At 49.9% G+C, this 22,457-nt stretch overlaps 31 non-coding genes across 31 annotated transcripts; all 31 read left to right on the top strand.

Moving 5' to 3' along the window:
• The first annotated feature begins 9,117 nt into the window (after window positions 1-9,117).
• trnat-ugu (transfer RNA threonine (anticodon UGU)) lies at window positions 9,118-9,191 on the top strand. Its single transcript has one exon. It is a non-coding gene; the product is annotated as a tRNA-Thr (tRNA).
• A 354-nt stretch (window positions 9,192-9,545) lies between these two features.
• On the top strand, window positions 9,546-9,635 carry trnar-ucu (transfer RNA arginine (anticodon UCU)). Its single transcript is given in 2 exon segments — window positions 9,546-9,582; window positions 9,600-9,635. It is a non-coding gene; the product is annotated as a tRNA-Arg (tRNA).
• Window positions 9,636-9,896: 261 nt separating this feature from the next.
• trnat-agu (transfer RNA threonine (anticodon AGU)) lies at window positions 9,897-9,970 on the top strand. The gene has a single exon. It is a non-coding gene; the product is annotated as a tRNA-Thr (tRNA).
• A 420-nt stretch (window positions 9,971-10,390) lies between these two features.
• On the top strand, window positions 10,391-10,464 carry trnat-ugu (transfer RNA threonine (anticodon UGU)). Its single transcript has one exon. It is a non-coding gene; the product is annotated as a tRNA-Thr (tRNA).
• Window positions 10,465-10,843: 379 nt separating this feature from the next.
• trnat-agu (transfer RNA threonine (anticodon AGU)) lies at window positions 10,844-10,917 on the top strand. Its single transcript has one exon. It is a non-coding gene; the product is annotated as a tRNA-Thr (tRNA).
• A 527-nt stretch (window positions 10,918-11,444) lies between these two features.
• Window positions 11,445-11,518, top strand: trnat-cgu (transfer RNA threonine (anticodon CGU)). Its single transcript has one exon. It is a non-coding gene; the product is annotated as a tRNA-Thr (tRNA).
• Window positions 11,519-11,939: 421 nt separating this feature from the next.
• trnat-ugu (transfer RNA threonine (anticodon UGU)) lies at window positions 11,940-12,013 on the top strand. The gene has a single exon. It is a non-coding gene; the product is annotated as a tRNA-Thr (tRNA).
• A 379-nt stretch (window positions 12,014-12,392) lies between these two features.
• Window positions 12,393-12,466, top strand: trnat-agu (transfer RNA threonine (anticodon AGU)). The gene has a single exon. It is a non-coding gene; the product is annotated as a tRNA-Thr (tRNA).
• Window positions 12,467-13,002: 536 nt separating this feature from the next.
• trnat-cgu (transfer RNA threonine (anticodon CGU)) lies at window positions 13,003-13,076 on the top strand. The gene has a single exon. It is a non-coding gene; the product is annotated as a tRNA-Thr (tRNA).
• Window positions 13,077-13,497: 421 nt separating this feature from the next.
• trnat-ugu (transfer RNA threonine (anticodon UGU)) lies at window positions 13,498-13,571 on the top strand. The gene has a single exon. It is a non-coding gene; the product is annotated as a tRNA-Thr (tRNA).
• A 180-nt stretch (window positions 13,572-13,751) lies between these two features.
• trnar-ucu (transfer RNA arginine (anticodon UCU)) lies at window positions 13,752-13,841 on the top strand. The gene is given in 2 exon segments: window positions 13,752-13,788; window positions 13,806-13,841. It is a non-coding gene; the product is annotated as a tRNA-Arg (tRNA).
• Window positions 13,842-14,101: 260 nt separating this feature from the next.
• Window positions 14,102-14,175, top strand: trnat-agu (transfer RNA threonine (anticodon AGU)). Its single transcript has one exon. It is a non-coding gene; the product is annotated as a tRNA-Thr (tRNA).
• Window positions 14,176-14,595: 420 nt separating this feature from the next.
• On the top strand, window positions 14,596-14,669 carry trnat-ugu (transfer RNA threonine (anticodon UGU)). The gene has a single exon. It is a non-coding gene; the product is annotated as a tRNA-Thr (tRNA).
• Window positions 14,670-14,849: 180 nt separating this feature from the next.
• trnar-ucu (transfer RNA arginine (anticodon UCU)) lies at window positions 14,850-14,939 on the top strand. Its single transcript is given in 2 exon segments — window positions 14,850-14,886; window positions 14,904-14,939. It is a non-coding gene; the product is annotated as a tRNA-Arg (tRNA).
• A 260-nt stretch (window positions 14,940-15,199) lies between these two features.
• On the top strand, window positions 15,200-15,273 carry trnat-agu (transfer RNA threonine (anticodon AGU)). Its single transcript has one exon. It is a non-coding gene; the product is annotated as a tRNA-Thr (tRNA).
• A 420-nt stretch (window positions 15,274-15,693) lies between these two features.
• trnat-ugu (transfer RNA threonine (anticodon UGU)) lies at window positions 15,694-15,767 on the top strand. Its single transcript has one exon. It is a non-coding gene; the product is annotated as a tRNA-Thr (tRNA).
• Window positions 15,768-16,146: 379 nt separating this feature from the next.
• Window positions 16,147-16,220, top strand: trnat-agu (transfer RNA threonine (anticodon AGU)). The gene has a single exon. It is a non-coding gene; the product is annotated as a tRNA-Thr (tRNA).
• A 163-nt stretch (window positions 16,221-16,383) lies between these two features.
• Window positions 16,384-16,457, top strand: trnat-agu (transfer RNA threonine (anticodon AGU)). The gene has a single exon. It is a non-coding gene; the product is annotated as a tRNA-Thr (tRNA).
• Window positions 16,458-16,993: 536 nt separating this feature from the next.
• On the top strand, window positions 16,994-17,067 carry trnat-cgu (transfer RNA threonine (anticodon CGU)). Its single transcript has one exon. It is a non-coding gene; the product is annotated as a tRNA-Thr (tRNA).
• A 421-nt stretch (window positions 17,068-17,488) lies between these two features.
• Window positions 17,489-17,562, top strand: trnat-ugu (transfer RNA threonine (anticodon UGU)). Its single transcript has one exon. It is a non-coding gene; the product is annotated as a tRNA-Thr (tRNA).
• Window positions 17,563-17,742: 180 nt separating this feature from the next.
• Window positions 17,743-17,832, top strand: trnar-ucu (transfer RNA arginine (anticodon UCU)). Its single transcript is given in 2 exon segments — window positions 17,743-17,779; window positions 17,797-17,832. It is a non-coding gene; the product is annotated as a tRNA-Arg (tRNA).
• A 260-nt stretch (window positions 17,833-18,092) lies between these two features.
• trnat-agu (transfer RNA threonine (anticodon AGU)) lies at window positions 18,093-18,166 on the top strand. The gene has a single exon. It is a non-coding gene; the product is annotated as a tRNA-Thr (tRNA).
• Window positions 18,167-18,586: 420 nt separating this feature from the next.
• Window positions 18,587-18,660, top strand: trnat-ugu (transfer RNA threonine (anticodon UGU)). Its single transcript has one exon. It is a non-coding gene; the product is annotated as a tRNA-Thr (tRNA).
• Window positions 18,661-19,038: 378 nt separating this feature from the next.
• On the top strand, window positions 19,039-19,112 carry trnat-agu (transfer RNA threonine (anticodon AGU)). Its single transcript has one exon. It is a non-coding gene; the product is annotated as a tRNA-Thr (tRNA).
• Window positions 19,113-19,275: 163 nt separating this feature from the next.
• Window positions 19,276-19,349, top strand: trnat-agu (transfer RNA threonine (anticodon AGU)). The gene has a single exon. It is a non-coding gene; the product is annotated as a tRNA-Thr (tRNA).
• A 536-nt stretch (window positions 19,350-19,885) lies between these two features.
• On the top strand, window positions 19,886-19,959 carry trnat-cgu (transfer RNA threonine (anticodon CGU)). The gene has a single exon. It is a non-coding gene; the product is annotated as a tRNA-Thr (tRNA).
• A 421-nt stretch (window positions 19,960-20,380) lies between these two features.
• Window positions 20,381-20,454, top strand: trnat-ugu (transfer RNA threonine (anticodon UGU)). The gene has a single exon. It is a non-coding gene; the product is annotated as a tRNA-Thr (tRNA).
• Window positions 20,455-20,634: 180 nt separating this feature from the next.
• Window positions 20,635-20,724, top strand: trnar-ucu (transfer RNA arginine (anticodon UCU)). The gene is given in 2 exon segments: window positions 20,635-20,671; window positions 20,689-20,724. It is a non-coding gene; the product is annotated as a tRNA-Arg (tRNA).
• A 261-nt stretch (window positions 20,725-20,985) lies between these two features.
• trnat-agu (transfer RNA threonine (anticodon AGU)) lies at window positions 20,986-21,059 on the top strand. The gene has a single exon. It is a non-coding gene; the product is annotated as a tRNA-Thr (tRNA).
• A 420-nt stretch (window positions 21,060-21,479) lies between these two features.
• trnat-ugu (transfer RNA threonine (anticodon UGU)) lies at window positions 21,480-21,553 on the top strand. The gene has a single exon. It is a non-coding gene; the product is annotated as a tRNA-Thr (tRNA).
• Window positions 21,554-21,932: 379 nt separating this feature from the next.
• Window positions 21,933-22,006, top strand: trnat-agu (transfer RNA threonine (anticodon AGU)). The gene has a single exon. It is a non-coding gene; the product is annotated as a tRNA-Thr (tRNA).
• The last annotated feature ends 451 nt before the right edge of the window (window positions 22,007-22,457 follow it).

Raw genomic sequence — 22,457 nt, 5'->3', positions numbered from 1 at the left:
TGCTGTGACACAAGGGTTGATCCGATTGCCGTCACTCGTGCTGTGATGTCAGGTGGCCCGGCTTAAGGTGTTGCAGTGGGACAGGCTTGTCGTTTTCCACTAGGTACCTGCTCTGGACGTGTCTTGCCTCGCTCTTTGGTCTATAAGCACATGGGTTTGTGTGCGTGGGACCCTTGGTCTGCAGGCATTGATAGTTATAAACATCACACGTTGGTGGCAGGTCTCTGTGATTCCCTCTGTCTTCTGGTGCGATTGGCACATCGCTGGATGGTTTGTGCAGCGCAGCTGTTGTCATCTGGGTGCTGGGCTCTGCTGAGAGCCTTGTACATGACATTAGTTCTGCATCATCGTCATATGTGGAGAGCAGCTTGGCACCACTTCTGGGTGGCCATTTTCCTTTAGGCTCTTCATGACGGAATTGTTTAAAGTCTTTGAAATACCTGAATGATATGTACACTGCAAAAGATTACTTTTCAGAAAGGGGGTGTGGCTTCTAGAGTGGGCACTGCTTCACGTATTCCATTGAATGTGTGTGCAGCGTTAGGGTTTTAGCCACACTGTGTTTTGAGCCGAACAGTGACCCCTTTTGGTGAATGCAGGTAGTTCGTTCGCCAGAGTGTAAACATCTGGGAGTAATCTTATCTAGCAAGGCTTTCTCGCAGTTGAGGGAGTATCGTAGGGCTGTGAGAAACAGGACGTAGCAGGTTTTGCATTGTCTATTCCAGGTTAAGTTCAGAGCACAGGTGTCCTCAGTGCTGGCCTGCACTGATCTCAGATCACTCCCACACAGTGATGTCGCTGCGTGTTCAGCTCCCATACACCACTGTATGTTTGTTCACCTTGGTCAGTCAGACGTCCCCCCTTGGCATGGGGCAGCTGGACAATCACTTTGCTAATCTTTATTGCCTTCTGGTGCTTGGCTGTTTTCCGGCGGTCTGTAGAGTCCGCTGAATCGAGCGATCGCTGTACGGAAGAAGGCTGTAGCATTTGGGTGGTGACTCACAGTGTGATGTGGATATCTGAGGGGAAAGATTTTCTGGCGTTGATGCCATCTTCCCTTGGTGCCTGTCGCGTTGTCTCACGTAGGCTCAGATGCTGGTCGTAGCAGTCGTGTTCTTAGCTGCTGTATTCAGTTTTGACAGTTTTGACTGCTGGTACAAATGGCTGGGGTCCTGTTAGCTGGAGGTGGAGCTAAGCAGATCTGTCTCGTGGTCACACTGGGCAATGTTCTTGCTTAAGAGTCAATGTTTTGCAGACAGGCGTGTGTTGTAGCCTACTGCAGTGTTCAGGAAGACAGCGTTTTGTGGTGACAGCTGTCAGATTCCCGGCCAGCTTGCTGGCGTGTGAGGTGTGAACAGTGGGCTGTTAGGCCCGGGAGAGATTTTGTGTTGAGCTCTCCTGTTTGTTCATATTGTTATCTGCAAGAATTTGAGTTCTTTAAGGTGTGCTGGGTTCATTGTAAAGAGAGCTTCCGCTGTTTAGGAGTGTTCTCCTGTACTGCTCTCTGCGCTCAGTCTGTGGGGGTGTTGCAGGCGTGTCTTGAAGCTTTTCTCCTCTCTCCTCGTGTAGGTCCTTGTCCTCTTCATCCGCTATCTCTGAACATCCAGATGGTCTAGGCGGTTCTGCGCGCTGTCCTGGTTCCGTCGTGGGTGAAGCTTTCTCCGCTGCGGCTTTAGTCAGACGATCTTGTTGAGGGCGTGGTCACTGATGGTCCGGGCTGTAGATGAGTTGATTGGTTCTCTGCAGCCGTAGCTCTTGACTGGATCGTGATCCATTCGCCTGTGTGCGTGGTCGTCCGGCTGTTCTCCGCTCAGGGGCTGTAGTCACTAGACCCAGGGCAGGATGGCATCTTTGCCTTGTCTGGACTGGATGGCGAGACTGGATGGTGACATGTTGACACAAATAGAGAGGGAGAGACAAAGCACAACGAGCCAATGCAAGTCCGTACAGAACTAATGAGCTAAAATGTTGCTATGTGTTGCGCCTTAACTGATGTCATCAGATGGTGACGCAAACTAAACGCTTATTATCCTAGCTTTAAAGAAGGGGTCAGATAGTTTGTGTGGGTAAACACAGGAAACTATGAGTAAACTTAATGATGAGCGATTAACTTTAGAGCTATTCAGTTCATCTGTGTAGTTACCAAAAGATTTCACTGATGTTCAGACAGGTTCAGTCTCTAATAGGGAGAAAAATAAAAACAAGATCCATCAGAAAGAGAGGTATAAAGGGTTAAAGCAAAAGAGAGAAAGTGAGCTGACTGCCAGCCCTGAGGTCAGTGACGGGGCCCACCAGGTGGGGGCGCTATGGAGTCGTCACACCTGGGAAATGGCAGAGCTGAGAGAGCAAAAGAGAGAAAGGCCCCCCTGGGATGGGCCGAATTACCCGGGGTAGTGAGAGTGCAACTTGATCGATTTGGTCAAAGTTTAAATTTAAATCAAGACTGTTTAATCAAAAATTTAAAATGAGCAAATACAATTATAATTGCTAGAGGGAGAGTTGAATCTAAGGCGGTGAAATAATTAAAATTAAATCACACACACACAAAAAAACATACATTATGTTAATTATCATTATGGTTTAAATAACAATAATTAATAATGTAACATCAAAAGGAAAAGAGAAGGGAGAGACTGACTGGGACTATCTATAAGCGTTGTTGCTCAAAGAAAAAAAAATAAAATAAAAAAAATAATATGAAATCAGGCATAGGTATTGGAAGAGGTTTTAGACAGACTTCTATCTTTTAATAGAAGGAAATACCTTTTATGCGGGATTTCAGATTCCACCTTGTGTGGATTTAAACGCGCATCTAAGCGCAGTTACCATGGCGATGCGTGATCGCGGGTGTATCTTTCTTGTGTCCGTTTTACTGAACACAGGTACATGTGTTTTGCAAACTTTAACTTAATAGGATGCTTACACTATTAAAAGGTTGCTTAGTTACGATGCGTGCACCTTGATCTTGAGTCAGCCTGCTGACACAAGACTTGTGTGTGCTTTGCACAAAACAAATAAATAACACTCGATCAAGATTTGTACAGTAATAACGCGAAGTTGTTTACTATATTAAATCTATTCGACGAGCAAACGGGGTCAACCTAATCAGTTAGCTAAGCTGAGGTTTTAACCCAAAGGAGCAAGATAGCTGATTAGCATTGGAGTGCACATCAATGGCTAATCTATCTACACTCAAAATATAAAGATATGGCCTTTGTAAGGTGAAAGAGGAACATCGCTCAATCAGCTTCTTCACGCAAAAATAGAGGTTTTCTTCGCTCAATTTAGGGTGGCTTTAAGACGCGCTATAAAAGATTGCTTCGTTTTATAGGGTCAATATATAAACTGCAGTTAAGTTACATCTTCAACAGCTGTTTAGTTTCTCTGTGCGAGAGGCTCAAACATCTGTGAAGGTGTTAAAGGTGGGCTTGGCCACACCGTTCTAACACACACACACACAAACAAAAGAGACGCGAGTCGCGAGCCGAGTTTGAATAAACAAGCATGCAGACACACAAACTATTCCTGAGCCGCTCACATCACATAGTTTAAAACTGCCCCGCATTCTAACGCCAATTAATGTAGAGAATTTTGGTTAGCTCAAAGAATTTAAGATGATCAATATATGTGTGTATATGCCTGAGACTGTTTCTCTCATCACATATACACTGCAAACTCCACCAGGTCTTATAACCAATGAATAGGATGAAATGAGTTATTTAAAACATACATTTCAGTCAGGGAAAGTAGTTTAACTCACAGGAAATCGTGTATAATAATCGTCATTAAATATACGCAATTTCCAGTTTCTGATCAGTAACAGTAATAACGGTATCGACTGGTTTCTTTGTCCAGCAAATTGTTCAGTGATATCCATTACTCTGACGTTGGCTCGTCGTCACGGCAACGCATTTTTACTAACCAGAACGGAGTTAAACAATTGAACAGAATAGGGCTTAAGGTAGCAATATGAGATCGAAACAGTTTAAGTGACTTTGTAATGTAAGCATTCAGCACAGAGAATCATTATGTGAATATATGGTTGTTTATTAAACTATTCTACTTACAAACGATCGCACATAGACAAACGTACATAAAACACAAATAGACAGAGAACGCGTGAGAGAGAGAGAGTAAGAGAGAGAGAGAGAGAGAGAGTAAAAGAGAGAGAGAGACAGAAAGTGAGTTTGCAAAGGGACAGGAATGAAACGGTTCTGAACATCCTGAAATCGTTTCTTTTATAAAACGCCTTAAACGCAGCTATCTACGTTTGTAGAAAGGACGGATACTTGCAAGCTTGTTGTTGTTGTGCATTGTTCCGTTTGTGTTCAGTTCAGAAAGTCCTTTCCAGTTCCTTGAGAGTATCGCAGGCCTCATCATCTCCTCCGCTAGGTGAGACCCCCCCCCCCCCATGGATCTGGGGGGAGGTGCGGGTGACGTGTCTTTGTGTCCCGAAGGCAAGAGCGAGAAAGTGAGAGAGATGAGGGAAGGTTTATAAACCTGTAGGTCGTTCACGCCCACAGTTGGACCTTGACCAATCCGGTTGATCTGAGTTTTGGAGGGAAGATTGAAAGTCTTTGTCTCTCACAATGGGGTTTCGCATGTGGAAGATGATTGGTTGTTTGGCCACAAAACTTTCAAAAGTTCAATAATACATATAAAGCAATGAGTTATTAAGATGCCACAAACATTAACATTTAGGGAATAATAAATGCTGCTCATAGACACCAAACATGATCTATGTATCTTCTCGTTTGACTGAGTGATTCTAAATGTGAGAGTCTTAGCATGCACAATAATTCACCTATTGCGGATTAATGTTTGAGGCCGACATACATAACAGAAACAACAATATAAGAAAAGGTAACACATTGATACGTGTACATTTCTATATAACTGTATGTGGGACTGCATGTCTGAATAAGGAAAGTCTATCTTTCCCTGCATTTCTGGTAGGAGTCTTATCTTGATGGTGGGGGGATGAGCTGGATAGTGAACAAAGGACTGGCTCATAGCACATAGGTGTTAATCGTGGGGGAGAAGTCATTTAAGGAATATAACTAGTTATTACATGTCTGGTTGGCTCCATGCACTACAACACCATGATATGAGATCTAGCATACATGCATTACAAATCTACATGATTGGTGTTACCTGCTTTGTGTCATTAAACTGGGGTAAACTTTTATTTCTTTGTTTTCCCACCTTAGGTCCAACAGCACTGAAAGAGGAGAGGGGAGAACTGAATGAAACTGAAGAGAAAGTTCAGTTTGAGAATCTTAATGTTTTCATAACTGGAAAAAAACCATTTTGTTCCTTACAGTCAGAAAATACATCTACCCAAAAAAGAGCTCAAAAGGCAAGAACTAGGAGTTTTTTCACTTGCTTTCAGCGTGGAAAGAGTTTCAATGAACAAGGAGAATTTAAAGTCCACATGAAAATTCACACTGGAGAGAGGCGTTTCATCTGCCAACAGTGTGGAAAGAGTTTCACTCGAAAAGGACACCTTAAAGACCACATGAAAATTAACACTGGAGAGAAGCCTTTCATCTGCCAACAGTGTGGAAAGAGTTTCAGTCAAAATACAAACCTTAAAGTCCATATGAAAATTCACACAGGAGAAAAGTCTTTCATCTGCCAACAGTGTGGAAAGAGTTTCATTCAAAAAGCATCCCTTAAAGTCCACATGGAAATTCACACAGGAGAGAGGCGTTTCATCTGCCAACAGTGTGGAAAGAGTTTCTCTTGTAAAGGATACCTTAATATTCACATGAGAATTCACACTGGAGAGAAGCCTTACACATGCAAACAGTGTGGAAAGAGTTTCAGTCAACAAGGACACCTTTACAACCACATGAAGATCCACAATAGAGAGAAGGCTGACAGATCCCCTCAGTGTGGAAAGAGTTTCAACCAAAATGTATAAAAATTCTGATTGGTTGAGCTACATCTGAAGCTGTTGTAAATTACTCTACAAACTGTCATTATATGTTGCCTATGTGTTGCTCGGAAGAAAAAAAACAATGTAGGGTCAGGACCAATCAGACACACACTGCCAGACCAGATAATCTTTACAACTCAAAAGTATGTAGAGAGAATTTAAATAATTCCAACTAATACTCAAAAAAAAAAAAAAAAAAAGGGACACATACTGCCATAGGAACTGACTTCTATTAATTCTTTGAAAAAAACTTTCTGTAAATGAACACGCATATCCTTAGATCATTGTGTATGTTATTACTGTTTCTTTAGTATTGTGTAATGTTTTTATTAATGTGTTATGATAAATGATAAATACATGCATAGTATAACTACACATATAACACATTTGGTCTCCTTGAATTTGTATTTTGATGATCTAAAACATAGTTTATGTTATCTTTTGATACCTATGCAACATATTAGTGTTTTAAGAAACCTTAGTAGTTTTTGCATTAACAACCAATCCCAATACCATTCTCACAAAGAGTTGTAAACTTTCCCTCCAAGAAGATAAAGGCTTCAAACAGTGACTTGCCTCAGTTCTCCAGGCTTTTCTCGGTTCTTTTAGTCCCATGTCTCATCACCTTTCCATCTTCTGGTTGATAAGTCCCAGAGCCGATGCTTCTGCGCCTGGCAGGCCTTGAACTCCTAGGTAGATGAGATAGAACTCTCCAGAACCCTAAGCCTGTGCCAGGCCCTGCAGCCTTGTCTTTTCATTCCCCAAAGATCACAGGATTTCAGCTGGGTCTCACTCTCTCTCTCAGCTCATCATTCTTCTTCACTTTTCACGTTGGAAGAAACTCCCAATCACCTCAGAGTCAGGACAACTTTGGAATTCATCGCTCTTCAAACATGGAAAAACGTGATCCCAAGTCCAAAACCTTGAAACCATTAAGACTTTCATCCGAGACTGCATCAAAACGCTCGTCAACTACCAAGGAAATACAAGTATCATACATTTAACTAGAGGTTTAGTTAAATTTGTAAACCCCGTTGTAAAATGACACTGATGGTTTCATTTAGTTGGCTAACTGACTCTTTTCATAGTCATTTTTCTTGTTTCTCTAATGTCTCAATTTATCCAATCTGACTTGCCCTTCCTCTATGTATGAGTGATTGTATGTTTGTTTGTTTGTTTAGATTAGTCATGGGTTAGTCCTTAATTAATAAAACTCTTGTGCACAAATTACATGAGTCTCTGATTCTGCCTTGTAGATTAATGTCCCTTTCCGATTCTGATCAAGCTACATGCTCTAATACATTATCAGAATCAGAATGAGCTTTATTGCCAGGTATGTTTACACATACTATGAATTTGTTTTAGTGACAGCAGTTCAACAGTGCACCTGAGTGACAGTGAAAAGACAAGACATAGATTATAAAAAAAGAACAATATACAAGTACACAAGACAAAGTGAAAAATAGCAAAAACACAATATACAGAATATGCCATTACTATGTACAGGTATAGTAGGTGCAAATTTGGATGTAAGTAGGTATGGTGTTAAATACTGAATAGATTAATGAAGTGTACAATAGTGCTGCATGTTTCACGTTTACTGACAAATGTTCATGAGATGGATTGCCTGGGGAAAGAAACTGTTCCGGTGTCTTGTCATCTTGGTGGTCAGATCTCTGTAGCACCAACTAGATGGTAACAGTTCAAAGAGTGAGTGTGCTGGATGTGAGGGGTCCAGAGTGATTTTGCCAGCCCTTTTGCACACTCTGGATAAGTAGAGATCTTGAAGGGTAGGAAGGGTTATACCAATTATTCACTCAGCAGTCTGGACTATGCGATGTAGTCTTCTGAGATCAGAATTGGTAGCTGAACTTAACCAGACAGTAATTGAAGTGCAGAGGACGGATTCAACGATGGCAGAGTAGAACTATTTCAGCAGTTCCTGTGGCAGGTTGAGCTTCCTCAGCTGGCGGAGGAAGTACAGTCCCTGCTGGGCCTTTTTCACAATGGAGTCTATGTGAATGTCTCACTTCAGGTCCTGGGAGATGGTGTTGCATAGGAACCTGAATGACTCCACTGTGTTGACAGTGCTGTTCATGATGGTGAGTAGGGGAGAGCAGGGGGGTTTCTCATGAAGTCAACTATCATCTCCACAGGCTTGAGCGTGTTGAGCTCCAGGTTGTTATGACTGCACCAGACAGCCAGCTCTTTAAAGCTGTCCAGCGCCCAGTCAGCCAACCCCTGGCCTCTTCTCTGGAAGCCTGGATCGTCTGAGTCGCCTTCCCGTAGGGCGAACGTGCTTCCAGGCTAGTCTAGTAAACAGGAGATCCTGCGTTTCGAATCCCAGCGATGCCTTTGGTTGCGCACCACAATACAGCCGAGCTCGTGCTTTACCAAAAAACGGACAGCGAATGGCGACACAGAGGAGCTTGTGGACAGCGGGAGGTTTCTCTTGCAACACTACCCTCTCACCTGCTTTTGGAGGATAGCATCGCAGCGGTGCCTTTCCACCGGTGGCTGTCTCTGGCCTCGCTGTTGAATGGGGACCCCAGCGACGCTCTGTTTTTGAACCGTGCAAAGACCTGAGGACTTGTCTTTCTGCCCACCCAGCGATCCTGGGTTCGAATCCCAGTGGTGCCTTTGGTTGCGCGCCACAATACAGCCGAGCTCGTGCTTTACCAAAAAACGGACGGCGAATGGCGACACAGAGGAGCTTGTGGACCGCGGGAGGTTTCTCTTGCAACACTTCCCTCTCACCTGCTTTTGCAGGATAGCATCCCAGGCTATCGAGTCTCACCGAGGAGGCGCTGTGGCTTAGTTGGTTAAAGCTCCTCTGTAGTACACAGGAGTTCCTAGGTTCGAATCCCAACGGTGCCTGGGGTGGCGCTCCAGTCCAGTAAGCGTGCCTCCACTGTGCACAGACCTGAGGACCTGTCTTTCTGCGCACGCAACAGGATGTTTGAAGTGTTGATTCATGCATCCTCTAAGTCACTGCCAGATGAGGTCATTCAAAGGTTGTGGGTTCAAGTCTCACCAGAGTCGTGGCTTTCTGGTAGCTCTCATACTGTGGAGTTTTGCCCTCAGGCAGTAGAAATTTGTATACATTTTCTTTTAGCATCCGCCTCTGGATGTTTTAACCCTCTGAGTCACTCTCCCGATAACCCTGCTTGCGGTTTGGCGCCGTCGCTTAGTTGGTTAAAGCACCTGTCTTGTAAACAGGAGGTCCTGGGTTCAAATCCCAGTGGTGCCTTGGGCGGGATTCCAGCCCAGCAAGCGCAATTTTTTCCGAAAGCGTCCCGCAAGCAGGGGCAGCGAGTGGTTAATTTTGCTAACCGCCCCGACTCAGTTGTCGGCAAACGCCTTAAAGCTGTCCAGCGCCTGTCTTGTAAACAGGAGATCCTGGGTTCGAATCCCAGCGGTGCCTTTCCACCGGTGGCTGTCTCTGGCCTCGCTGTTGAATGGGGACCCCAGCGACGCTGTGTTTTTGAACCGTGCAAAGACCTGAGGACCTGTCTTTCTGCCCACACAGCGTGCCACTCGGTTAAGCTGGACGGGCACAAATCTTTAAGAAAAGCCCTCAGTGGCCCAGCCTGGCATACCGACGGGCTCTGTGGCGCAATGGATAGCGCATTGGACTTCTAGACTGCCAGATGAGGCCATTCAAAGGCTGTGGGTTCGAGTCCCACCAGAGTCGTGCTTTTTGGCATTTTGTTAAGCCCGTACTGCGCAGTGTTGCTCTCGGACAGCAGAAACCATTTTGAGGCCTCCTGTTCTCAGCGTACATTGATTTAAAAAAAAAATGTCAATCATATTTAAAAGGTAGCAAAACATGCCCAAGATCCAATTCAGTGAGGTATGGCAATCACTGTCTTGCATCAAGTGAAGGCAGCAGGACGTTCGAAGTGTTGATTCATGAATCCTCTAAGCCACCCTCCCCTCGCCTAGCATGCGGGGTGGCGCCGTGGCTTAGTTGGTTAAAGCGCCTGTCTAGTAAACACGAGATCCTGGGTTTAAATCCCAGCGGTGCCTTGGGCGGGGTTCCAGCCCAGCAAGCGCAAGCTTTTCCGAAAGCGACCCGCAAGCAGGGGCAGCGAGTGGTTAATTTTGCTAACCGCCCCGACTCAGTTGTCGGCAAACGCCTTAAAGCTGTCCAGCGCCCAGTCAGCCAACCCCTGGCCTCTTCTCTGGAAGCCTGGATCGTCTGAGTCGCCTTCCCGTAGGGCGAACGTGCTTCCAGGCTAGCCTAGTAAACAGGAGATCCTGCGTTTCGAATCCCAGCGATGCCTTTGGTTGCGCACCACAATACAGCCGAGCTCGTGCTTTACCAAAAAACGGACGGCGAATGGCGACATAGAGGAGCTTGTGGACCGCGGGAGGTTTCTCTTGCAACACTACCCTCTCACCTGCTTTTGGAGGATAGCATCGCAGGCTAACGGGTCCTACCGAGGAGGCGCCGTGGCTTAGCTGGTCAAAGCGCCTGTCTTGTAAACAGGAGATCCTGGGTTCGAATCCCAGTGGTGCCTTTCCACCGGTGGCTGTCTCTGGCCTCGCTGTTGAATGGGGACCCCGGCGACGCTCTGTTTTTGAACCGTGCAAAGACCTGAGGACCTGTCTTTCTGCCCACACAGCGTGGCACTCGGTTGAGCTGGACGGGCACAAATCTTTAAGAAAAGCCCTCAGTGGCCCAGCCTGGCATAAACCATTTTGAGGCCTCCTGTTCTCAGCGTACATTGATTTAAAAAAAAAATGTCAATCATATTTAAAAGGTAGCAAAACATGCCCAAGATCCAATTCAGTGAGGTATGGCAATCACTGTCTTGCATCAAGTGAAGGCAGCAGGACGTTCGAAGTGTTGATTCATGAATCCTCTAAGCCGCTCTCCCCTCGCCTAGCATGCGGGGTGGAGCCGTGGCTTAGTTGGTTAAAGCGCCTGTCTAGTAAACAGGAGATCCTGGGTTCGAATCCCAGCGGTGCCTTTGGTTGCGCGCCACAATACAGCCGAGCTCGTGCTTTACCAAAAAACGGACGGCGAACGGGGACACAGAGGAGCGCGGGAGGTTTCTCTTGCAACACTACCCTCTCACCTGCTTTTGGAGGATAGCATCCCAGGCTATCGAGTCTCACCGAGGAGGCGCCGTGGCTTAGTTGGTTAAAGCTCCTCTGTAGTACACAGGAGATCCTAGGGTCGAATCCCAACGGTGCCTGGGGTGGCGCTCCAGTCCAGTAAGCCTGCCTCCGCTGTGCACAGACCTGAGGACCTGTCTTTCTGTGCACGCAACAGGATGTTTGAAGTGTTGATTCATGCATCCTCTGAGTCACTGCCAGATGAGGTCATTCAATGGTTTTGGGTTCAAGTCTCACCAGAGTCGTGGCTTTCTGGTAGCTCTCATACTGTGGAGTTTTGCCCTCAGGCAGTAGAAATTTGTAGACATTTTCTTTTAGCATCCGCCTCTGGATGTTTTAACCCTCTGAGTCACTGTCCCGATAACCCTGCTTGTGGTTTGGCGCCGTGGCTTAGTTGGTTAAAGCACCTGTCTCGTAAACAGGAGATCCTGGGTTCAAATCCCAGCGGTGCCTTGGGCGGGGTTCCAGCCCAGCAAGCGCAATTCTTTCCGAAAGCGACCCGCAAGCAGGGGCAGCGAGTGGTTAATTTTGCTAACCGACCCCGACTCAGTTGTCGGCAAACGCCTTAAAGCTGTCCAGCGCCCAGTCAGCCAACCCCTGGCCTCTTCTCTGGAAGCCTGGATCGTCTGAGTCGCCTTCCCGTAGGGCGAACGTGCTTCCAGGCTAGCCTAGTAAACAGGAGATCCTGCGTTTCGAATCCCAGCGATGCCTTTGGTTGCGCACCACAATACAGCCGAGCTCGTGCTTTACCAAAAAACGGACGGCGAATGGCGACACAGAGGAGCTTGTGGACCGCGGGAGGTTTCGCTTGCAACACTACCCTCTCACCTGCTTTTGGAGGATAGCATCGCAGGCTAACGGGTCCCACCGAGGAGGCGCCGTGGCTTAGCTGGTCAAAGCGCCTGTCTTGTAAACAGGAAATCCTGGGTTCGAATCCCAGCGGTGCCTTTCCACCGGTGGCTGTCTCTGGCCTCGCTGTTGAATGGGGACCCCGGCGACGCTCTGTTTTTGAACCGTGCAAAGACCTGAGGACCTGTCTTTCTGCCCACACAGCGTGGCACTCGGTTGAGCTGGACGGGCACAAATCTTTAAGAAAAGCCCTCAGTGGCCCAGCCTGGCATAAACCATTTTGAGGCCTCCTGTTCTCAGCGTACATTGATTTAAAAAAAAAATGTCAATCATATTTAAAAGGTAGCAAAACATGCCCAAGATCCAATTCAGTGAGGTATGGCAATCACTGTCTTGCATCAAGTGAAGGCAGCAGGACGTTCGAAGTGTTGATTCATGAATCCTCTAAGCCGCCCTCCCCTCGCCTAGCATGCGGGGTGGCGCCGTGGCTTAGTTGGTTAAAGCCCCTGTCTAGTAAACAGGAGATCCTGGGTTTGAATCCCAGCGGTGCCTTTGGTTGCGCGCCACAATACAGCCGAGCTCGTGCTTTACCAAAAAACGGACGGCGAACGGGGACACAGAGGAGCTTGTGGACCGCGGGAGGTTTCTCTTGCAACACTACCCTCTCACCTGCTTTTGGAGGATAGCATCCCAGGCTATCGAGTCTCACCGAGGAGGCGCCGTGGCTTAGTTGGTTAAAGCTCCTCTGTAGTACACAGGAGATCCTAGGTTCGAATCCCAACGGTGCCTGGGGTGGCGCTCCAGTCCAGTAAGCCTGCCTCCGCTGTGCACAGACCTGAGGACCTGTCTTTCTGTGCACGCAACAGGATGTTTGAAGTGTTGATTCATGCATCCTCTGAGTCACTGCCAGATGAGGTCATTCAATGGTTTTGGGTTCAAGTCTCACCAGAGTCGTGGCTTTCTGGTAGCTCTCATACTGTGGAGTTTTGCCCTCAGGCAGTAGAAATTTGTAGACATTTTCTTTTAGCATCCGCCTCTGGATGTTTTAACCCTCTGAGTCACTGTCCCGATAACCCTGCTTGTGGTTTGGCGCCGTGGCTTAGTTGGTTAAAGCTCCTGTCTCGTAAACAGGAGATCCTGGGTTCAAATCCCAGCGGTGCCTTGGGTGGGGTTCCAGCCCAGTAAGCGCAATTCTTTCCGAAAGCGACCCGCAAGCAGGGGCAGCGAGTGGTTAATTTTGCTAACCGACCCCGACTCAGTTGTCGGCAAACGCCTTAAAGCTGTCCAGCGCCCAGTCAGCCAACCCCTGGCCTCTTCTCTGGAAGCCTGGATCGTCTGAGTCGCCTTCCCGTAGGGCGAACGTGCTTCCAGGCTAGCCTAGTAAACAGGAGATCCTGCGTTTCGAATCCCAGCGATGCCTTTGGTTGCGCACCACAATACAGCCGAGCTCGTGCTTTACCAAAAAACGGACGGCGAATGGCGACACAGAGGAGCTTGTGGACCGCGGGAGGTTTCGCTTGCAACACTACCCTCTCACCTGCTTTTGGAGGATAGCATCGCAGGCTAACGGGTCCCACCGAGGAGGCGCCGTGGCTTAGCTGGTCAAAGCGCCTGTCTTGTAAACAGGAGATCCTGGGTTCGAATCCCAGCGGTGCCTTTCCACCGGTGGCTGTCTCTGGCCTCGCTGTTGAATGGGGATCCCGGCGACGCTCTGTTTTTGAACCGTGCAAAGACCTGAGGACCTGTCTTTCTGCCCACACAGCGTGGCACTCGGTTGAGCTGGACGGGCACAAATCTTTAAGAAAAGCCCTCAGTGGCCCAGCCTGGCATACCGACGGGCTCTGTGGCGCAATGGATAGCGCATTGGACTTCTAGACTGCCAGATGAGGCCATTCAAAGGTTGTGGGTTCGAGTCCCACCAGAGTCTTGCTTTTTGGCATTTTGTTAAGCCCGTACTGCGCAGTGTTGCTCTCGGACAGCAGAAACCATTTTGAGGCCTCCTGTTCTCAACGTACATTGATTTAAAAAAAAATGTCAATCATATTTAAAAGGTAGCAAAACATGCCCAAGATCCAATTCAGTGAGGTATGGCAATCACTGTCTTGCATCAAGTGAAGGCAGCAGGACGTTCGAAGTGTTGATTCATGAATCCTCTAAGCCACCCTCCCCTCGCCTAGCATGCGGGGTGGCGCCGTGGCTTAGTTGGTTAAAGCGCCTGTCTAGTAAACACGAGATCCTGGGTTTAAATCCCAGCGGTGCCTTGGGCGGGGTTCCAGCCCAGCAAGCGCAAGCTTTTCCGAAAGCGACCCGCAAGCAGGGGCAGCGAGTGGTTAATTTTGCTAACCGCCCCGACTCAGTTGTCGGCAAACGCCTTAAAGCTGTCCAGCGCCCAGTCAGCCAACCCCTGGCCTCTTCTCTGGAAGCCTGGATCGTCTGAGTCGCCTTCCCGTAGGGCGAACGTGCTTCCAGGCTAGCCTAGTAAACAGGAAATCCTGCGTTTCGAATCCCAGCGATGCCTTTGGTTGCGCACCACAATACAGCCGAGCTCGTGTTTTACCAAAAAACGGACGGCGTATGGCGACATAGAGGAGCTTGTGGACCGCGGGAGGTTTCTCTTGCAACACTACCCTCTCACCTGCTTTTGGAGGATAGCATCGCAGGCTAACAGGTCCTACCGAGGAGGCGCCGTGGCTTAGCTGGTCAAAGCGCCTGTCTTGTAAACAGGAGATCCTGGGTTCGAATCCCAGCGGTGCCTTTCCACCGGTGGCTGTCTCTGGCCTCGCTGTTGAATGGGGACCCCGGCGACGCTCTGTTTTTGAACCGTGCAAAGACCTGAGGACCTGTCTTTCTGCCCACACAGCGTGGCACTCGGTTGAGCTGGACGGGCACAAATCTTTAAGAAAAGCCCTCAGTGGCCCAGCCTGGCATACCGACGGGCTCTGTGGCGCAATGGATAGCGCATTGGACTTCTAGACTGCCAGATGAGGCCATTCAAAGGTTGTGGGTTCGAGTCCCACCAGAGTCTTGCTTTTTGGCATTTTGTTAAGCCCGTACTGCGCAGTGTTGCTCTCGGACAGCAGAAACCATTTTGAGGCCTCCTGTTCTCAACGTACATTGATTTAAAAAAAAATGTCAATCATATTTAAAAGGTAGCAAAACATGCCCAAGATCCAATTCAGTGAGGTATGGCAATCACTGTCTTGCATCAAGTGAAGGCAGCAGGACGTTCGAAGTGTTGATTCATGAATCCTCTAAGCCACCCTCCCCTCGCCTAGCATGCGGGGTGGCGCCGTGGCTTAGTTGGTTAAAGCGCCTGTCTAGTAAACACGAGATCCTGGGTTTAAATCCCAGCGGTGCCTTGGGCGGGGTTCCAGCCCAGCAAGCGCAAGCTTTTCCGAAAGCGACCCGCAAGCAGGGGCAGCGAGTGGTTAATTTTGCTAACCGCCCCGACTCAGTTGTCGGCAAACGCCTTAAAGCTGTCCAGCGCCCAGTCAGCCAACCCCTGGCCTCTTCTCTGGAAGCCTGGATCGTCTGAGTCGCCTTCCCGTAGGGCGAACGTGCTTCCAGGCTAGCCTAGTAAACAGGAGATCCTGCGTTTCGAATCCCAGCGATGCCTTTGGTTGCGCACCACAATACAGCCGAGCTCGTGTTTTACCAAAAAACGGACGGCGTATGGCGACATAGAGGAGCTTGTGGACCGCGGGAGGTTTCTCTTGCAACACTACCCTCTCACCTGCTTTTGGAGGATAGCATCGCAGGCTAACAGGTCCTACCGAGGAGGCGCCGTGGCTTAGCTGGTCAAAGCGCCTGTCTTGTAAACAGGAGATCCTGGGTTCGAATCCCAGCGGTGCCTTTCCACCGGTGGCTGTCTCTGGCCTCGCTGTTGAATGGGGACCCCGGCGACGCTCTGTTTTTGAACCGTGCAAAGACCTGAGGACCTGTCTTTCTGCCCACACAGCGTGGCACTCGGTTGAGCTGGACGGGCACAAATCTTTAAGAAAAGCCCTCAGTGGCCCAGCCTGGCATAAACCATTTTGAGGCCTCCTGTTCTCAGCGTACATTGATTTAAAAAAAAAATGTCAATCATATTTAAAAGGTAGCAAAACATGCCCAAGATCCAATTCAGTGAGGTATGGCAATCACTGTCTTGCATCAAGTGAAGGCAGCAGGACGTTCGAAGTGTTGATTCATGAATCCTCTAAGCCGCCCTCCCCTCGCCTAGCATGCGGGGTGGCGCCGTGGCTTAGTTGGTTAAAGCGCCTGTCTAGTAAACAGGAGATCCTGGGTTCGAATCCCAGCGGTGCCTTTGGTTGCGCGCCACAATACAGCCGAGCTCGTGCTTTACCAAAAAACGGACGGCGAACGGGGACACAGAGGAGCTTGTGGACCGCGGGAGGTTTCTCTTGCAACACTACCCTCTCACCTGCTTTTGGAGGATAGCATCCCAGGCTATCGAGTCTCACCGAGGAGGCGCCGTGGCTTAGTTGGTTAAAGCGCCTGTCTAGTAAACAGGAGATCCTGGGTTCGAATCCCAGCGGTGCCTTTGGTTGCGCGCCACAATACAGCCGAGCTCGTGCTTTACCAAAAAACGGACGGCGAACGGGGACACAGAGGAGCTTGTGGACCGCGGGAGGTTTCTCTTGCAACACTACCCTCTCACCTGCTTTTGGAGGATAGCATCCCAGGCTATCAAGTCTCACCGAGGAGGCGCCGTGGCTTAGTTGGTTAAAGCTCCTCTGTAGTACACAGGAGATCCTAGGTTCGAATCTCAACGGTGCCTGGGGTGGCGCTCCAGTCCAGTAAGCCTGCCTCCGCTGTGCACAGACCTGAGGACCTGTCTTTCTGTGCACGCAACAGGATGTTTGAAGTGTTGATTCATGCATCCTCTGAGTCACTGCCAGATGAGGTCATTCAATGGTTTTGGGTTCAAGTCTCACCAGAGTCGTGGCTTTCTGGTAGCTCTCATACTGTGGAGTTTTGCCCTCAGGCAGTAGAAATTTGTAGACATTTTCTTTTAGCATCCGCCTCTGGATGTTTTAACCCTCTGAGTCACTGTCCCGATAACCCTGCTTGTGGTTTGGCGCCGTGGCTTAGTTGGTTAAAGCACCTGTCTCGTAAACAGGAGATCCTGGGTTCAAATCCCAGCGGTGCCTTGGGCGGGGTTCCAGCCCAGCAAGCGCAATTCTTTCCGAAAGCGACCCGCAAGCAGGGGCAGCGAGTGGTTAATTTTGCTAACCGACCCCGACTCAGTTGTCGGCAAACGCCTTAAAGCTGTCCAGCGCCCAGTCAGCCAACCCCTGGCCTCTTCTCTGGAAGCCTGGATCGTCTGAGTCGCCTTCCCGTAGGGCGAACGTGCTTCCAGGCTAGCCTAGTAAACAGGAGATCCTGCGTTTCGAATCCCAGCGATGCCTTTGGTTGCGCACCACAATACAGCCGAGCTCGTGCTTTACCAAAAAACGGACGGCGAATGGCGACACAGAGGAGCTTGTGGACCGCGGGAGGTTTCGCTTGCAACACTACCCTCTCACCTGCTTTTGGAGGATAGCATCGCAGGCTAACGGATCCCACCGAGGAGGCGCCGTGGCTTAGCTGGTCAAAGCGCCTGTCTTGTAAACAGGAGATCCTGGGTTCGAATCCCAGCGGTGCCTTTCCACCGGTGGCTGTCTCTGGCCTCGCTGTTGAATGGGGACCCCGGCGACGCTCTGTTTTTGAACCGTGCAAAGACCTGAGGACCTGTCTTTCTGCCCACACAGCGTGGCACTCGGTTGAGCTGGACGGGCACAAATCTTTAAGAAAAGCCCTCAGTGGCCCAGCCTGGCATACCGACGGGCTCTGTGGCGCAATGGATAGCGCATTGGACTTCTAGACTGCCAGATGAGGCCATTCAAAGGTTGTGGGTTCGAGTCCCACCAGAGTCTTGCTTTTTGGCATTTTGTTAAGCCCGTACTGCGCAGTGTTGCTCTCGGACAGCAGAAACCATTTTGAGGCCTCCTGTTCTCAACGTACATTGATTTAAAAAAAAATGTCAATCATATTTAAAAGGTAGCAAAACATGCCCAAGATCCAATTCAGTGAGGTATGGCAATCACTGTCTTGCATCAAGTGAAGGCAGCAGGACGTTCGAAGTGTTGATTCATGAATCCTCTAAGCCACCCTCCCCTCGCCTAGCATGCGGGGTGGCGCCGTGGCTTAGTTGGTTAAAGCGCCTGTCTAGTAAACACGAGATCCTGGGTTTAAATCCCAGCGGTGCCTTGGGCGGGGTTCCAGCCCAGCAAGCGCAAGCTTTTCCGAAAGCGACCCGCAAGCAGGGGCAGCGAGTGGTTAATTTTGCTAACCGCCCCGACTCAGTTGTCGGCAAACGCCTTAAAGCTGTCCAGCGCCCAGTCAGCCAACCCCTGGCCTCTTCTCTGGAAGCCTGGATCGTCTGAGTCGCCTTCCCGTAGGGCGAACGTGCTTCCAGGCTAGCCTAGTAAACAGGAGATCCTGCGTTTCGAATCCCAGCGATGCCTTTGGTTGCGCACCACAATACAGCCGAGCTCGTGTTTTACCAAAAAACGGACGGCGTATGGCGACATAGAGGAGCTTGTGGACCGCGGGAGGTTTCTCTTGCAACACTACCCTCTCACCTGCTTTTGGAGGATAGCATCGCAGGCTAACAGGTCCTACCGAGGAGGCGCCGTGGCTTAGCTGGTCAAAGCGCCTGTCTTGTAAACAGGAGATCCTGGGTTCGAATCCCAGCGGTGCCTTTCCACCGGTGGCTGTCTCTGGCCTCGCTGTTGAATGGGGACCCCGGCGACGCTCTGTTTTTGAACCGTGCAAAGACCTGAGGACCTGTCTTTCTGCCCACACAGCGTGGCACTCGGTTGAGCTGGACGGGCACAAATCTTTAAGAAAAGCCCTCAGTGGCCCAGCCTGGCATAAACCATTTTGAGGCCTCCTGTTCTCAGCGTACATTGATTTAAAAAAAAATGTCAATCATATTTAAAAGGTAGCAAAACATGCCCAAGATCCAATTCAGTGAGGTATGGCAATCACTGTCTTGCATCAAGTGAAGGCAGCAGGACGTTCGAAGTGTTGATTCATGAATCCTCTAAGCCGCCCTCCCCTCGCCTAGCATGCGGGGTGGCGCCGTGGCTTAGTTGGTTAAAGCGCCTGTCTAGTAAACAGGAGATCCTGGGTTCGAATCCCAGCGGTGCCTTTGGTTGCGCGCCACAATACAGCCGAGCTCGTGCTTTACCAAAAAACGGACGGCGAACGGGGACACAGAGGAGCTTGTGGACCGCGGGAGGTTTCTCTTGCAACACTACCCTCTCACCTGCTTTTGGAGGATAGCATCCCAGGCTATCGAGTCTCACCGAGGAGGCGCCGTGGCTTAGTTGGTTAAAGCGCCTGTCTAGTAAACAGGAGATCCTGGGTTCGAATCCCAGCGGTGCCTTTGGTTGCGCGCCACAATACAGCCGAGCTCGTGCTTTACCAAAAAACGGACGGCGAACGGGGACACAGAGGAGCTTGTGGACCGCGGGAGGTTTCTCTTGCAACACTACCCTCTCACCTGCTTTTGGAGGATAGCATCCCAGGCTATCAAGTCTCACCGAGGAGGCGCCGTGGCTTAGTTGGTTAAAGCTCCTCTGTAGTACACAGGAGATCCTAGGTTCGAATCCCAACGGTGCCTGGGGTGGCGCTCCAGTCCAGTAAGCCTGCCTCCGCTGTGCACAGACCTGAGGACCTGTCTTTCTGTGCACGCAACAGGATGTTTGAAGTGTTGATTCATGCATCCTCTGAGTCACTGCCAGATGAGGTCATTCAATGGTTTTGGGTTCAAGTCTCACCAGAGTCGTGGCTTTCTGGTAGCTCTCATACTGTGGAGTTTTGCCCTCAGGCAGTAGAAATTTGTAGACATTTTCTTTTAGCATCCGCCTCTGGATGTTTTAACCCTCTGAGTCACTGTCCCGATAACCCTGCTTGTGGTTTGGCGCCGTGGCTTAGTTGGTTAAAGCACCTGTCTCGTAAACAGGAGATCCTGGGTTCAAATCCCAGCGGTGCCTTGGGCGGGGTTCCAGCCCAGCAAGCGCAATTCTTTCCGAAAGCGACCCGCAAGCAGGGGCAGCGAGTGGTTAATTTTGCTAACCGACCCCGACTCAGTTGTCGGCAAACGCCTTAAAGCTGTCCAGCGCCCAGTCAGCCAACCCCTGGCCTCTTCTCTGGAAGCCTGGATCGTCTGAGTCGCCTTCCCGTAGGGCGAACGTGCTTCCAGGCTAGCCTAGTAAACAGGAGGTCCTGCGTTTCGAATCCCAGCGATGCCTTTGGTTGCGCACCACAATACAGCCGAGCTCGTGCTTTACCAAAAAACGGACGGCGAATGGCGACACAGAGGAGCTTGTGGACCGCGGGAGGTTTCGCTTGCAACACTACCCTCTCACCTGCTTTTGGAGGATAGCATCGCAGGCTAACGGGTCCCACCGAGGAGGCGCCGTGGCTTAGCTGGTCAAAGCGCCTGTCTTGTAAACAGGAGATCCTGGGTTCGAATCCCAGCGGTGCCTTTCCACCGGTGGCTGTCTCTGGCCTCGCTGTTGAATGGGGACCCCGGCGACGCTCTGTTTTTGAACCGTGCAAAGACCTGAGGACCTGTCTTTCTGCCCACACAGCGTGGCACTCGGTTGAGCTGGACGGGCACAAATCTTTAAGAAAAGCCCTCAGTGGCCCAGCCTGGCATACCGACGGGCTCTGTGGCGCAATGGATAGCGCATTGGACTTCTAGACTGCCAGATGAGGCCATTCAAAGGTTGTGGGTTCGAGTCCCACCAGAGTCTTGCTTTTTGGCATTTTGTTAAGCCCGTACTGCGCAGTGTTGCTCTCGGACAGCAGAAACCATTTTGAGGCCTCCTGTTCTCAACGTACATTGATTTAAAAAAAAAATGTCAATCATATTTAAAAGGTAGCAAAACATGCCCAAGATCCAATTCAGTGAGGTATGGCAATCACTGTCTTGCATCAAGTGAAGGCAGCAGGACGTTCGAAGTGTTGATTCATGAATCCTCTAAGCCACCCTCCCCTCGCCTAGCATGCGGGGTGGCGCCGTGGCTTAGTTGGTTAAAGCGCCTGTCTAGTAAACACGAGATCCTGGGTTTAAATCCCAGCGGTGCCTTGGGCGGGGTTCCAGCCCAGCAAGCGCAAGCTTTTCCGAAAGCGACCCGCAAGCAGGGGCAGCGAGTGGTTAATTTTGCTAACCGCCCCGACTCAGTTGTCGGCAAACGCCTTAAAGCTGTCCAGCGCCCAGTCAGCCAACCCCTGGCCTCTTCTCTGGAAGCCTGGATCGTCTGAGTCGCCTTCCCGTAGGGCGAACGTGCTTCCAGGCTAGCCTAGTAAACAGGAGATCCTGCGTTTCGAATCCCAGCGATGCCTTTGGTTGCGCACCACAATACAGCCGAGCTCGTGCTTTACCAAAAAACGGACGGCGTATGGCGACATAGAGGAGCTTGTGGACCGCGGGAGGTTTCTCTTGCAACACTACCCTCTCACCTGCTTTTGGAGGATAGCATCGCAGGCTAACAGGTCCTACCGAGGAGGCGCCGTGGCTTAGCTGGTCAAAGCGCCTGTCTTGTAAACAGGAGATCCTGGGTTCGAATCCCAGCGGTGCCTTTCCACCGGTGGCTGTCTCTGGCCTCGCTGTTGAATGGGGACCCCGGCGACGCTCTGTTTTTGAACCGTGCAAAGACCTGAGGACCTGTCTTTCTGCCCACACAGCGTGGCACTCGGTTGAGCTGGACGGGCACAAATCTTTAAGAAAAGCCCTCAGTGGCCCAGCCTGGCATAAACCATTTTGAGGCCTCCTGTTCTCAGCGTACATTGATTTAAAAAAAAAATGTCAATCATATTCAAAAGGTAGCAAAACATGCCCAAGATCCAATTCAGTGAGGTATGGCAATCACTGTCTTGCATCAAGTGAAGGCAGCAGGACGTTCGAAGTGTTGATTCATGAATCCTCTAAGCCGCCCTCCCCTCGCCTAGCATGCGGGGTGGAGCCGTGGCTTAGTTGGTTAAAGCGCCTGTCTAGTAAACAGGAGATCCTGGGTTCGAATCCCAGCGGTGCCTTTGGTTGCGCGCCACAATACAGCCGAGCTCGTGCTTTACCAAAAAACGGACGGCGAACGGGGACACAGAGGAGCTTGTGGACCGCGGGAGGTTTCTCTTGCAACACTACCCTCTCACCTGCTTTTGCAGGATAGCATCCCAGGCTATCGAGTCTCACCGAGGAGGCGCCGTGGCTTAGTTGGTTAAAGCTCCTCTGTAGTACACAGGAGATCCTAGGTTCGAATCCCAACGGTGCCTGGGGTGGCGCTCCAGTCCAGTAAGCCTGCCTCCGCTGTGCACAGACCTGAGGACCTGTCTTCCTGTGCACGCAACAGGATGTTTGAAGTGTTGATTCATGCATCCTCTGAGTCACTGCCAGATGAGGTCATTCAATGGTTTTGGGTTCAAGTCTCACCAGAGTCGTGGCTTTCTGGTAGCTCTCATACTGTGGAGTTTTGCCCTCAGGCAGTAG

The sequence above is a fragment of the Garra rufa genome, unplaced genomic scaffold (assembly GCF_049309525.1).
Source record: "Garra rufa unplaced genomic scaffold, GarRuf1.0 hap1_unplaced_003, whole genome shotgun sequence".
In the NCBI taxonomy this organism is placed as follows: Eukaryota; Metazoa; Chordata; class Actinopteri; order Cypriniformes; family Cyprinidae; genus Garra; species Garra rufa.
The sequence above is the reverse complement of the archived record's forward strand: the minus strand, read 5'-3'. Positions and strand labels throughout refer to the sequence as shown.